Source organism: Cebus imitator, unplaced genomic scaffold, assembly GCF_001604975.1.
Source record: "Cebus imitator isolate Cc_AM_T3 unplaced genomic scaffold, Cebus_imitator-1.0 Scaffold351, whole genome shotgun sequence".
In the NCBI taxonomy this organism is placed as follows: Eukaryota; Metazoa; Chordata; class Mammalia; order Primates; family Cebidae; genus Cebus; species Cebus imitator.
In genome coordinates this window covers 2,293,666-2,305,945 of record NW_016107666.1, presented here as the reverse complement: position 1 = coordinate 2,305,945, position 12,280 = coordinate 2,293,666, and the positions used below count along the sequence as shown (strand labels likewise).

Sequence of the window (12,280 nt, the reverse complement as noted above, 5' to 3'; positions counted from 1 at the left end):
TGCATAATTTGCATAATTACAAATGCAAAGAGCATTTGTAAGTTGTGGAAGGTATGTCGAAGCAAGTTTGCTACATTATGGACAAAAATCCTACTCCTGGTTCCTGAAATGTTCTACAGGCAATAAAATTATAACCTTTGGGTTGTCTTTTGTACTTCACTAGACAAAAGCCTACAAATTAACGTGTAACTTCACAGAGGCTCTGCTTTAATCAATGATTAATAATCAATCAAATAAAGGTACATTCTGCTAGATGATGAAATAAACACTGGAGTAGGGGCAGGGACTATTAAGTGAAGTTTTGGTATGACTTTGAAAAGACGTGTAGTCCTCTTTAGGCCTTACTTCCAAGACTTGAATAATTTTTCTTACTAAATGTCTGTTTCCTCAGGTAGAATGTAAGCTCTGTGATGCTGGGGTCCATGTGGTCTTGTAGTCCCAAGCCCTGCACAGTACTTGGCATGACTGTCTCAACCAGGGGTGTCCAATCTTATGGCTTCCCTGCCCCACACTGGTAGAAGGAGAGTTATGTTGGGCCACACACAAAATACACGACCACTAACGATGAGCTAAAAAAAAAAATAACGCAGAAAAATCTCATAATATTTTAAGAAAGTTTACGAGTTTGTGTTGGGCCACATTCAAAGCTGTCCTGGGCCACAGGTTGAATAAACTTGGAACTTGGTAAACCAAGCCCTCTGGGTTTGGGGTGGGGTCTGTGATGTTTTTGCAGCAACGTCCTACACCCTATGTCCTTCAAGGGTGCTCCTTGCTCCCTCTTGGAGCCAGTTCCTGCTGCAGAGTTAGTTCTATAAACTTATCCCTTGTATCCTATATTTTATTTCAATTTTTATACTGAAGTACACAAGTGAGATTGAGCTATCATTTAATTTTTTTGTTGGTGTCTTTAGGTTTTGTGAACAAAACCACATTTACCTCATAAAAATCAATTGCATGCTGTTCTCTCTATTTTGGAATAGTTTTGGTAACGACAAAGGAGTAAATTGTTTTTAGGAAATTGAAGAAAACACTTCAGTGACTTCTTTAGTATCATTTTGAAGGGAGGCATAAACTTTTTATAACTGTTTCTACTTCTTCTGTGATTAGTTTATTGGTGTGTTTGTATTCTCTATTTTGTTAGGACTGATTTTATTATTTAATACTTTAGCAGCTATCCCCAGAGTATGGATAATGATAATTATTCATATATAGTTTAGAATATTATCATCCCTACTTTAAAACAGTTGTTTCTATTCATTGCCGATATTTTCTCTCTCCCTGTATTTTACTATTTTTGATAAATTTGCCAATTCTCCCTTTTTTTGGTTAATTTATCTTACCATATTTGATAAATTTGCCAATTCTTTTTTTTTTTTGTTAATTGAAACATGTCCTCAACTTTGTTAATTTTTTAAAAGTCAACTATTAATTTGATTTACCAACTCAATTTTTTTTTTTTTTTTTTTTTGAGATGGAGTCTCTCTCTCTGTTGCCCAGGCTGAAGTGCAGTGAAGTGATCTCTGCTCACTGCAACCTCTGCCTCCCAGGTTTGAGGGATTCTCCTGCCTCAGCCTCCTGAGTAGCTGGGACTACAGGTGCATACCACCAGGCTGGGCTAATTTTTGTATTTTTATTGGAGATAGAGTTTCACCATATTGGCCAGGCTGGTCTTGAACTCCTGGCCTCAAGTGATCCACCCACCTCAGCCTCCCAAAGTGCTGGGATTGCAGGCATGAGTCACTGCGCTAGGCCTCAACTCAACTTTTTAAGCATTTTGTTTATTTATGTTGTCAGTTTTATTATTTTCATTTTACTCTTTTCTTTTGGCTTTTATTTTTGCCCCTTAACAGAGAAATGCTTTGATTTTATGTTTTTTCCTCTTCCTTACTAATTTAGAAAAAAGAGCACTGCTATGGGAGTACTCCATCAATTTTAATACAGAAATATCATTTCAAAGTATTCTGTAGTATAGGGATTTTTTTTTCTTTTTTCTTTTCTTTTTTGATTCATTCAAATATTTATTGAGCAGCCAAGGAGATCCAAAGGAGATTAAAACATGATCAGAGAGGTGAGGCAAATACACAAGTAACAGAAAGCAAAGGGCAAGGCTCACAGCATCACAGCCATCACAAGAAAGTGCTTTAGGACATAAGAGTGAGTTTGTTTCCAGCCTGGAAAGAGCACGGGTGGCACATCAGGAAAGGGGATTCAGCGGAAAACAGAAGACTTCAGTCTGGATGGCTGATGACACTCAGCATGGACTATGTTTGTCTCTTTTCTCTCTCCCCATCTTTGGACATAATTTTGCAGTATTGCCCAGGACTGCTCGATGTGCTTTTTCTATACTTGCTTGCATATTTGCTTTCATGTCTTCTATAGAACTAGATCCTCTTGGTATTTTTAGGAGGTTTTTCCTGTTTTTTTTTGAAGTATTCATGACCTTTCAATCTTGGTCTTGATAGTTTTGAGTCTTTTCCATTCTGGTTTGATTTTGGTGCATTTTTGGCTGGAGTATCTTGCGTAGATTTCTTCACTGGAGCTTTTTCTTCAATTTCCTCATCATCAAAATTATCATCGTCATCTTCATCAGCAGCAAGTTTTACTTTTTTCTGCAGAAACTTGCTACTACCTCCAGTGGAGGACTGCCTTCCAGATATATTAAATACTTAAGAGTTTCACATTCTTCTCCTTATCTTTTGACTCTGCCTCTTCCTCCACAGCTACTCATATGCATTGGCCCACTAATATGCACTGGTCTTGATCCGCACTTCAACTGTAATCCCACGGCTGATGTTACTTCAAAGCCCCCAAGGGAAACCGTTGGCTGTACTGACATTTTCAAAGTTCCCAGTGTTACTTCAGTAGGACTGCCTTCGTAATTCATTGCCTCTGCTTCAACAATGTGCAATTCATCTTTTACACAACACCTAAACTGACCATTCTTAAAGATAACTGGCGCTCATTTTCATCGTTATCCACCCTAAAGCAATCACCTTTGTTGGCCTTTAGTTCACAACCAAAAGGTAGTTCTGGGGCCACAGGGGGCTTGTGTCCAAGTCCATTGAATCTTCCATGGAGTGGTGGCATGCACTTAGGTGGCCGAAAAGGCAGATGGATATAAGCAACTACTGCTCCAGAGAACAGCTGCGCAGGACAGAGGGAATCACACAGGCCACAGAATTATTTTCTTGATGTAGGAAGTATTTAACATTTTTGTTTGTGCATGCATTTAAAAACTCTAGTTCACCGAGATATAATTTGTATACAATAAAATTTACCTCTTCTAACGAAAGAGTTTAATGAGGGCTTACAAATGTGTAAAATTGTGTGGTGACCACCACAATCAAGATATAAAACATTTCTGCCTCTTCATGAAGCTCCCTATGCCCCTTGGGAGTCAACTCTCTCTCCTACTCCCGGTTCTGGGTATCACTGATCTGTTTTCTGTCACTATAGTTTCGCCGTTTATGGAATGTCGTATAAACACAATTGCACCGTATGTAGTCATTTGTGTTTGACTTCTTTTGCTCAAAATCAGATTTTTTAGATCCATCCATGTGTTGCATGTATCACAGAATGCTTTTTTTTTTTTTTTTTTTGGCAGAGTCTCGCTCTTTCACCAGGCAGGAGTGCGGTGGCACGATCTCGGCTCACTGCAATCTCCGCCTCCTGGGTTCAAGAAATTCTCCTGCCTCAGCCTCCCAAGTAGCTGTGACTACAGGCGTGCACCACCACACCCAGCTAATTTTTGTATTTTTAGTAGAGAAGGGGTTTCACCATGTTGGCCACGATGGTCTCCATCTCTTGACCTCGTGATCTGCCCACCGTGGCCTCCCAAAGTGCTGGGATTACAGGCATGAGCCGCCATGCCCAGTCTCTCTCTCTCTCTCTTTTTTTTTTTTTTATTGCTGTATAGTGTGCTATTGTGTGGATGCACCACAGTTTGCTTATCCATTCACCAGTTAGTGAACATTTGGGTTGTTTTCAGTTTTTGGCTATTATAAATAAAGCTGATATAAATCTGATTGAACTTTTAGTTTTTAATTATATTGTTTTAATATTGTGAAATATTAGACTTTCTGACTTCTTTTTGTCTACCTTCATCCATAATATGGTAAATTTTTATACATCCTTATATTCTTAAAAATGAAGTATATTCTATTCTATCTTTTGCGTCTCTCCATTGTCTAACTGATTCTCTTGATCAACTCTGTAATATCTTCTATTATTTTATTTTTTACTGATGATTAGCTTTCTGATTATTTTGTATTAAGAGAACACACTACTGTGGTTAAGAGAATGGGCCATGGAGTTAGAAAGACTTGAGTCTCCGTCGTAGCTTCACCTATTACTAGCGGAGTTTTCTTGGCAAAGTCACTTAACTTTTTCAAGTCTTAGTTTCCTATCTGTGAAATGGGGAGAATGATGTAACAATACCTACCACATGGAGTTGTGAGAATTAAATGAGACAATGTATGTAAAGTGCTCAGAAAGGTACCAGGCAGATAGAAAGATCTCAAAAACTGATACATTTGGCTATTTTTATATTGGAATAGTTAGGTCTGTAATTTCAATCTATTTCTTCCTGTTTTTCTTGAATTTCAGGTGTTTGTTTAATTGTCTGTGTTAATCTGTTGTTTTGTTCATATAATTCAGAATTGTTGAATTTTTGTTCTTTAATTTACAGTTTACTATGCTTCTTTAATGACGATTTCATGTCTCAATGCTTTTTTTCCCCTTTTTTTTTTCAGACAGTGTCTCTCTGTGTTGCCCATGCTGGAGTGCAGTGGCACAATCATTGCTCACTGCACCCTCCAGCTCCTGGGCTCAAGCAATCCTCCTATCTTAGCATCCCCAAGTAGCTGGGATTATAGGCACGCACTACCACATCTGGTTAATTAAATTTTTTTTTGTAGATATGGGGTCTCCCTATGTTGCCCAGACTGGTCTTGAACTTCTGGGCTCAAGTGTTCCTCTCACCTCAGCCCCCCAAAGTGCTGGGATCACAGGCATAAACCACCACGCCTGGCATCTCAATGCCTTCCACCATGATACTGGTGTTAACCATTAGGTACTTTTTAGGATTATGGTTATTATTTTTACGGTTGTTACCAATATGCGTTTATAACTCTACTTTTATAACATTCTCACAATTTTGGGGCCCCTTAAGTCAAATGCCTACACGGGCCACACAGACAGCACCAACGTGAGTAGCAGGCTGAGGGTAAGGTAAGTCAATGCCTGGCTGACGTCCCCGATTCCCAGGGCAGCTCCTGACTCACTGCATTGCCTTTTAAGGCATCATGCCTGTTGTCCACAGGCTGGCTGCATTTGCCACAACATGCCAATCTCTGCACCTGCCACAGACTTTTCCCCTACCTTTTGTCTGTAAATTAAAAATAAATTGTACTTTGGTTGTGTCTGTTTCCACCAGCCAATTGTTGAATTTATTATTTCATATAACCTGAATTTTATGTGGGAGTATGACTGTTTATTGTTATAATTAACCAATTTGTAGTGTCTACTAACTGTCACTAAATTTAGCTTAACTGTTGTGTTTAGCTTTACTTCTACTTTATGTGTTTTCTGTAGTGTATTTTCTTTAAAATTGTTAATATACCCTTTAACATTTTAAAATTGCACTAATAATATGAGAATATATTATGATTGTAAGAGATTCAGCACAGAAACTGTGCAGAACCTAGAGCATGAATCGCGAAAGCACCTCCTTCATTTCCTGTCCTCCCTCCGTTCTCACTTCCTTCCGAAGGGAAAAAAAATCACTGTCAACCGTCTGGAGTATATTTCTGCTTCTCTCTTCTATATATTCCAAGTACATTTGTATATATAGCTATATCTACATATATAAATATTTTTAACAAATGATATATTCTATATACTATTCTATGACATACTTTTAAAAATGCCTAAAATTATGTCTTATGTTGTATACAACTCATCCTCTGCAGAGGACGTGCAGTATTTCACAATATAAACATTCCAAAATTTATTTTGCTTGTATGGTAATTTACATGGTTCCTAATTTTCTGGTATCACAAATGGTGCAATCGCCAGCATTGTGTATGCCTGTTTATATAGGAAGAACAGGTACCTATAAGCGAGAATGCTTAGTCACATGGCATGCACATTTAAGCCCACTGATAAATACTGCCAGATTACTCTTCAGGAAGGCTGAGTCCTCTGGGGTAGCCACCAAAAGTATGTGAGAGTATATATTTCTCACACACTCCTAAAACATTAATATTTTTGATCTTTATGATTTTGCCAGTCTCATATGGGTAAAAAAATGGTAAACTAAATGATTTAGTTTGCCTTAGTCTTCCCCGAAATATTAGTAGTTTGATCATTTTACATGTTTGATGATTATTGTGGGGCTTACATTATATATTTTTTCTTTAAACATTTTTTCAAGTATGATTTACAATAGGACCAAGCATAGATCATAAGTGTGTAAACATATACATTTTTACAACTGAACACACCCCCTGCAACCATCACCCAGATGAAGGAACGAAATATTACCAGCATCCAGCTTGTGCATCTTCCCAGCCAGCATCCCTTTCACGCATCACTTTTTTTGTCTTTTATATAAATAAAATTATACAATATGTACGCTACAGTGTCTTGCTTCTTTTTCTTAACATTATGTTGGAGAGATTCCTCCATATCATTTCATGTAGTCGTAGGCAATTTCTGCTCATTGCTGTCTAGATTCTACTGTGTAAATATATCACAATTTCCTTATTTATTCTTTTTCTTTTTTTGTAGAGGGGGGAGGGGAGTCTTACTGTGTTGCCCAGGCTGGTCTTGAATTCCTGGCCTCAAGTGATCCTCCCACCTCGGCCTCCCAAAGCACTGGGATTACAGGCATGAACCACCGCACCCAGCCATTTCCTTATCTATTCTGGTTTTGAGGGACATTTGTGTTGTGTCTAGGTTTTGGCTATTATGACTACTGCTGCTCTAAACGACAAGGTATAGGTTTTTGGGTAAAGTAAATTTTTGTTTCTTTGGGTACTTTGGAGTGAGATTACTAGATCATGTATTAAGTGTGCATTTAACTTTATAAGAAACTGTCAAACTGTTTTCCAAAGTATCTTTACCATTTTTTGTCTTCACCGTATAGGTTCCAGTTGCATTACATCTGCTCAACATTGGTGGTGTATTTTTTATTTTGTCCCTCTAATAACTGTGCAGTGGCACCTTACTGTGATTTTAATGTGTGTTTCTCTCATGTTGAACCATGTAGAATATCTTTCGTGTGCCTGTTTTCCATCTGCATATCCTCTTTGGTGAAATATTTGTTAAATAATATGCTCATTTAAAAAATAGGGTTGTTTTATTTCTTACTATTGATTTTTAAGGGTTCTTTAAATATTCTAGATACAAATTGTCAGATATGTTATTTGCAAATATTTTTCCAAGTCTGAGACTTGTCTCTTCCTTGCCATATTAACATTGTTTGAAGTTTCGTTGGCCCATAAGAGTTTTAAATTCTTACGTACACAAATTTGTCAGTCTGTTTCTTACGGCTTCTGTTGTTAGTGTATCGCTTCTGAAGGCTTCCTAAGGTTATATACACCTACATTTCTATTTACTACTGTGTAAAAAACAACAGTAAAACCTGCTAACACACACATTAAATTATACATTTATCCTATTGAATACCTGTTTTCATCTCTCAAACAATTAAAAAACTCTTCATGTGCTTCTCTTTACTTTCTTTCCTCTGATGCTTTCCTCATTACTCCTCATGTGGTGAGGGATTCCAGATAGCTATTATTCTGTGTCATCTTTTAGTTTCATTTTTTGTTCTTCTTTTGTTTTCCTCCAAGCATGCTGTCTATACATCTGTTTCAGAAAGGGCTCGTGAATCACAGACTTCCTGAGTCTTTGACTATGGAAAATATTTATTTTTCTCTCATTCTTGAAAGACTAGGTAATAAGTTTAAAATAATTTCAAGATATTGTTTTCTTGTCTTCCTGCTCATAATATTATGAGTGAGAAATATAATACCATCTGATTGACATGTATTTATTTATTTGCTTATCTGTCTATATGTTTATTCGTTTTCTTTGGAAGTTTTAGAATTTTGTTTTCATCCTTGGTTTTCTGAAATGTCATCTGACTGTTCTAGATGCTAGTCTTTTTTTTTTTTTTTTTTTTAGTGGGTAGTCGAACTTTGTCAGGTCTTATTAAAAAAAAAAAAAAAAATTTTTTTTTTTTTTTTTTTTTTTTTTTTTTTTTTTTATTTCATCTTACTTGACACTTCACCTGCTCTTTCAATTCGAAAACATGTATTCTGAAAAACTTTTTCTATTTATTTATTGGAGTTATTCCTCATTCTAATTCAATCTCTTTTTTCCAATCTGCAACTCCTATTAGATAGATAACAAATTATGTTGCTTCTGAAATTCCCAGTTGTTTAACTTTTGTTTATAAAAATAGAATTAGGTTTATGTTTTAATTTTGTCATTGACAAATAGAAATTGTATGTATTTATGGTATACAGCATAATGTTTTGATACATATATACATTGGGAAATGATTAAATCAAGCTAATTAACATTTTCATCACCTCACATACTTATTTTTTTGTGGTGAGAACATTTAAAATCTACTCTCTTGGCAGTTTTTGAGTATATAATACACGATTATCATCTATAGTCACCATACTATGCAGTGGAACTCTAGTCAGTCCTCTTGTCTGACTAAAACTTTTTACCATTTGACCAACATCTTTCCATCCTGTCCCCACTGTCCCTATCTGCCAGCCTCTGGTAGTCTCCATTCTACATTCTGCCTCTGTGAGTTCAACTTTTTTAGATGGAATCTACATTTCCTAGGCCCATAAAATCTGTACTTAAGAAGGCTGTAGGAGATTATCATAGATATCCTAACAAATGAGTTAGGTTAATGGAATAAATAAAAAGAAAGTTGTTTTTTGTTTTGCAATTGTCTGGCCAGTGTAGACAGCATTAAGGAATTGTACAGTCTTATGGCTTTAATGTTTGTTAATTCATATAACTGCTTAAATTATTTTCTTTACTAAATTTAATTTTTATTAAAAATGACTCTGAAAACTTTTTTTTTTTTTTTTTTTTTTGAAATTGAAGTAGAGTTGAAGTGGAAGTCTAACCAGGTTCTGTTGCAAGTCTCAATGTTATAGTTCTAATTTTTTACTCAGTTATACAATTTTATGTGCAATTGGAATTTCTGAAAGCCTTTTCATGAATTTAATCTCTTCTGATTCCATGGTCAACATCATCAAAATGCAATCCCTCAGCCATTTTCCAATATTTGAAGAGTAAGGAATTGATTGAGTTTAAGCACTGAATACTGGTATAGTTTAGAGGAATTTACTGCGTTTACTAGGTCTTGACAAACTGTCTTTAGTATACTCTGATCCATGTAATCCTCCTCCGTCAACATGCTGAGAACCTTATTTCCTGGAAAGGATCATAATAATAGACAAAATTTATTGAGTACTTATGATATGCCTGATACAGTATTAATAACCTTATATATTAATCCATTGTCTCAATAATCTTTTTTTTTTTTTGAGACAGAGTCTCACTCTGTCACCCAGGCTGGAGTGCAGTGGTGCTGTCTCGGCCCACTGCAACCTCTGCCTCCCAGGTTCATGCAATTCTCCTGCCTCAGCCTCCTGAGTAAGTGGAATTACAGGTGCCTACCACCATACCCAGCTAACTTTAGTATTTTTAGTAGAGACAGGGTTTTGCCATGTTGGCCAAGCTGGTCTCGAACTCCTGACCTCAGGTGATCCACCCACTTCAGCCTCCCGAAGTGCTGGGATTATAGGAGGGAGCCACTATGCCCAGCCTCAATAATCTTTAGGATGTTACTATTATTATTATTCCCACTTTATAGATGAGAAAAGTGAGGACCTTGCATAGGGTCTCATGTCCATTAGTAGCAATCAGGAATCAAATCCAGATAGTGTTAAACATTATATTGTCCTGACAGGCATTGATAATACAGCAGGAACTAAACACTCTGTGAAATGAATAAATGCCCTCAACATTTGCATAAATACGTGGAGCTCCTTTATAATTCCTTGGGCTGCTGGCAGTTCATTCTATGTAGTCTTCAGAAGCCCTTTAAAGTAATGACTTTTTTTTTTTTTTCTTTTGAGACAGGGTCTCACTCTGTTGTCCATGCTGAAGTGCAGTGGTGCCACCGCAGCTCACGGCAGCATTGACCTCCCTGGCTCAACTGACCCTCCTGCTTCAGCCTGATGGTTGCCCTGGCTGGACTCGAACTCCTGGGCTCGTGTAGTCTTCCTCCCTTGGCCTTCCAAGGTGTTGGGATTACAGGTGTGAGCCACCACACCAGCCCTAATAATGACTTTATAATTTGGCTTCATCGCACACATATTCCCATTGCTCCCTGAAGTACTCCCTTACCGTGTTGTTGGGAATCTTATTCTGATCTTCAAAATATAAATGCTCTTGGCTCTGGTGAATAATCATTACGGATGATATGATAACCTGGCTGGCTTTTAAGCCATATATGGGTGAATTCTGAATTAGATGCTCTCTCAAGGGAATTCTTCTTCCAGAATCCACAGTCTCAACTCTGCCTTCATGCACTCATAGCCCCGAATCCCTGCAGCGGCTGGTGTGCGTTTGCCATGCTTGCTGATCCTACATGCATACTTTGTAGAAAATACTTACATTACAATTGCTCCTTTAGCTTCTGTGGCTTAAAGTAGTTTTCTATTCTGGTGCATCCTCCTAGATTACTACATATGTTGAATTTAGCTCAGCAAAAGGGCTCATTGGAAGAGTTTTTGTTGGGACTCTCATTTGTTTATTCAAGATGGAATGGAAGACCTCTTGGCACATGTCCCACGAAGCTGACTGGCCGGCAGCAGCTGTATTGAGCAAAAAGTCCATTCAGGTTCTGGAGTGGAGACTGGATCAAATTGCTTTTCAGGAGCTCTGGGAAGGGATAGGCCCCAATTCATTACTGTTACCAGAAAAGAGGCATGCAAACTGCTTACTTTTGACCGTTCTTTAGGAATACTCAACGCAAGACTTTTATTAATATAAAGCTTCCCTGTGTTTCCTCTTCTCTCTGGTCACTGAATCTGCTGACGATGAAATGACAGGACCCTGACATTCTAAAACTTACTAACACAGGGCTGAAGTACACTCTAGAATGAGAGAGAGAATGACTGTGCTGCTAAATAGGCACATATGGATCACAAGTAGAAAGGGCCGCCAATGGAGCAGCAGCCAAGGCTGACGGTGATGAGTCACAGGGGTTTCCTTTTCTCATCTCTTCCTCTGAAGGGCTCACCTCTCGTGCAGGCCATTGTGCTGGCCTCCAGCTGGGTCCCCAGCCTCCAGGCTGTCTCCCTTGGATCTGTCCTCTCTGCTCAGAGTCTCTTATTTCTGTACTGCTCCCTTCTACCTAGTCTACTCCCCATTTTGTGTTGCTCCCCACCTCCAGGCTCTTTAGTCTTCTTCTGTAAATGGGGGAGGGCTCTTTGATGGTGAGGACTGGGTAGTTGCTCTGTGAAATGTGTGAAAGAAATGAATAAATGAATGAGAAGAGAAGGGGATGATATTTCTGGGCAACACCCTCCATTAGTGGTTCTTGGTCTGGGGCCACTTCTGAGCTACCTGTGCATGTTTTCAATAATACCCGAATCAGGATTCCACCGCAGACCAGTTGATTCAGGGATAGAGTGAGGCTGTGGGTTTGAAACACTCCAGCTGATTCGAATGTGCATCTCCGCGTGGAACAGCTGCCCTGGGTTGGTGCGGCTCAAACTTGATTGGACATTGGACTCATCTGGAAGTGCCTTAAAACAGTTTTTTTTCTTTTTTTTTTTTTTTTTTTTTTTTTTTTTTTTTTTTTTTTTTTTTTTTTTTTTTTTTTTTAATTGGCATCCAGAGTTTCTGATTCAGTAGGCCTGGGGGAGGGCCCAGGAATTTACAATTCTGACCAGTTCTGTGATTACTGATGTTGTGGGTCTGGGGCCCACATTTTAAGAACCAAGATTTCTCAACAGCTATAATGCTTTGTGTTAACCGTACTCAGTCTTTAGCTATATATTAAAATAATCATGGGAGCTTTCACAACATATACTGTTGCCAGGGTCTCACTGTAGCTAATTATTACCGAAAGATGTGGGAGGAGCCTTGGGCATCATTTGTTTGTTAAATTTCCCCAGGTGATTCTCAAGCACAGTGAGGTTGAGGCACGCAGCCGGGTGTGGTGGCTCAC

At 38.0% G+C, this 12,280-nt stretch overlaps 1 long non-coding RNA gene across 2 annotated transcripts in view; it reads right to left on the bottom strand.

The window, feature by feature from the left end:
- Window positions 1–1,992: 1,992 nt before the first annotated feature.
- The window catches only part of LOC108287687, an 11,591-nt gene continuing 1,303 nt past the window's right edge, over window positions 1,993–12,280 (bottom strand). The window contains exons 2-4 of one of the 2 annotated variants that reach the window (XR_001818441.1): window positions 10,450–11,563; window positions 9,424–9,471; window positions 1,993–3,144 (exon numbers count right to left, since the gene is read on the bottom strand). This is a non-coding gene — a long non-coding RNA (uncharacterized LOC108287687). Of the gene's footprint in view, window positions 3,145–9,423; window positions 9,472–9,982; window positions 11,564–12,280 lie in introns of those variants that run through there. The other variant, XR_001818440.1, reaches the window with a different exon arrangement.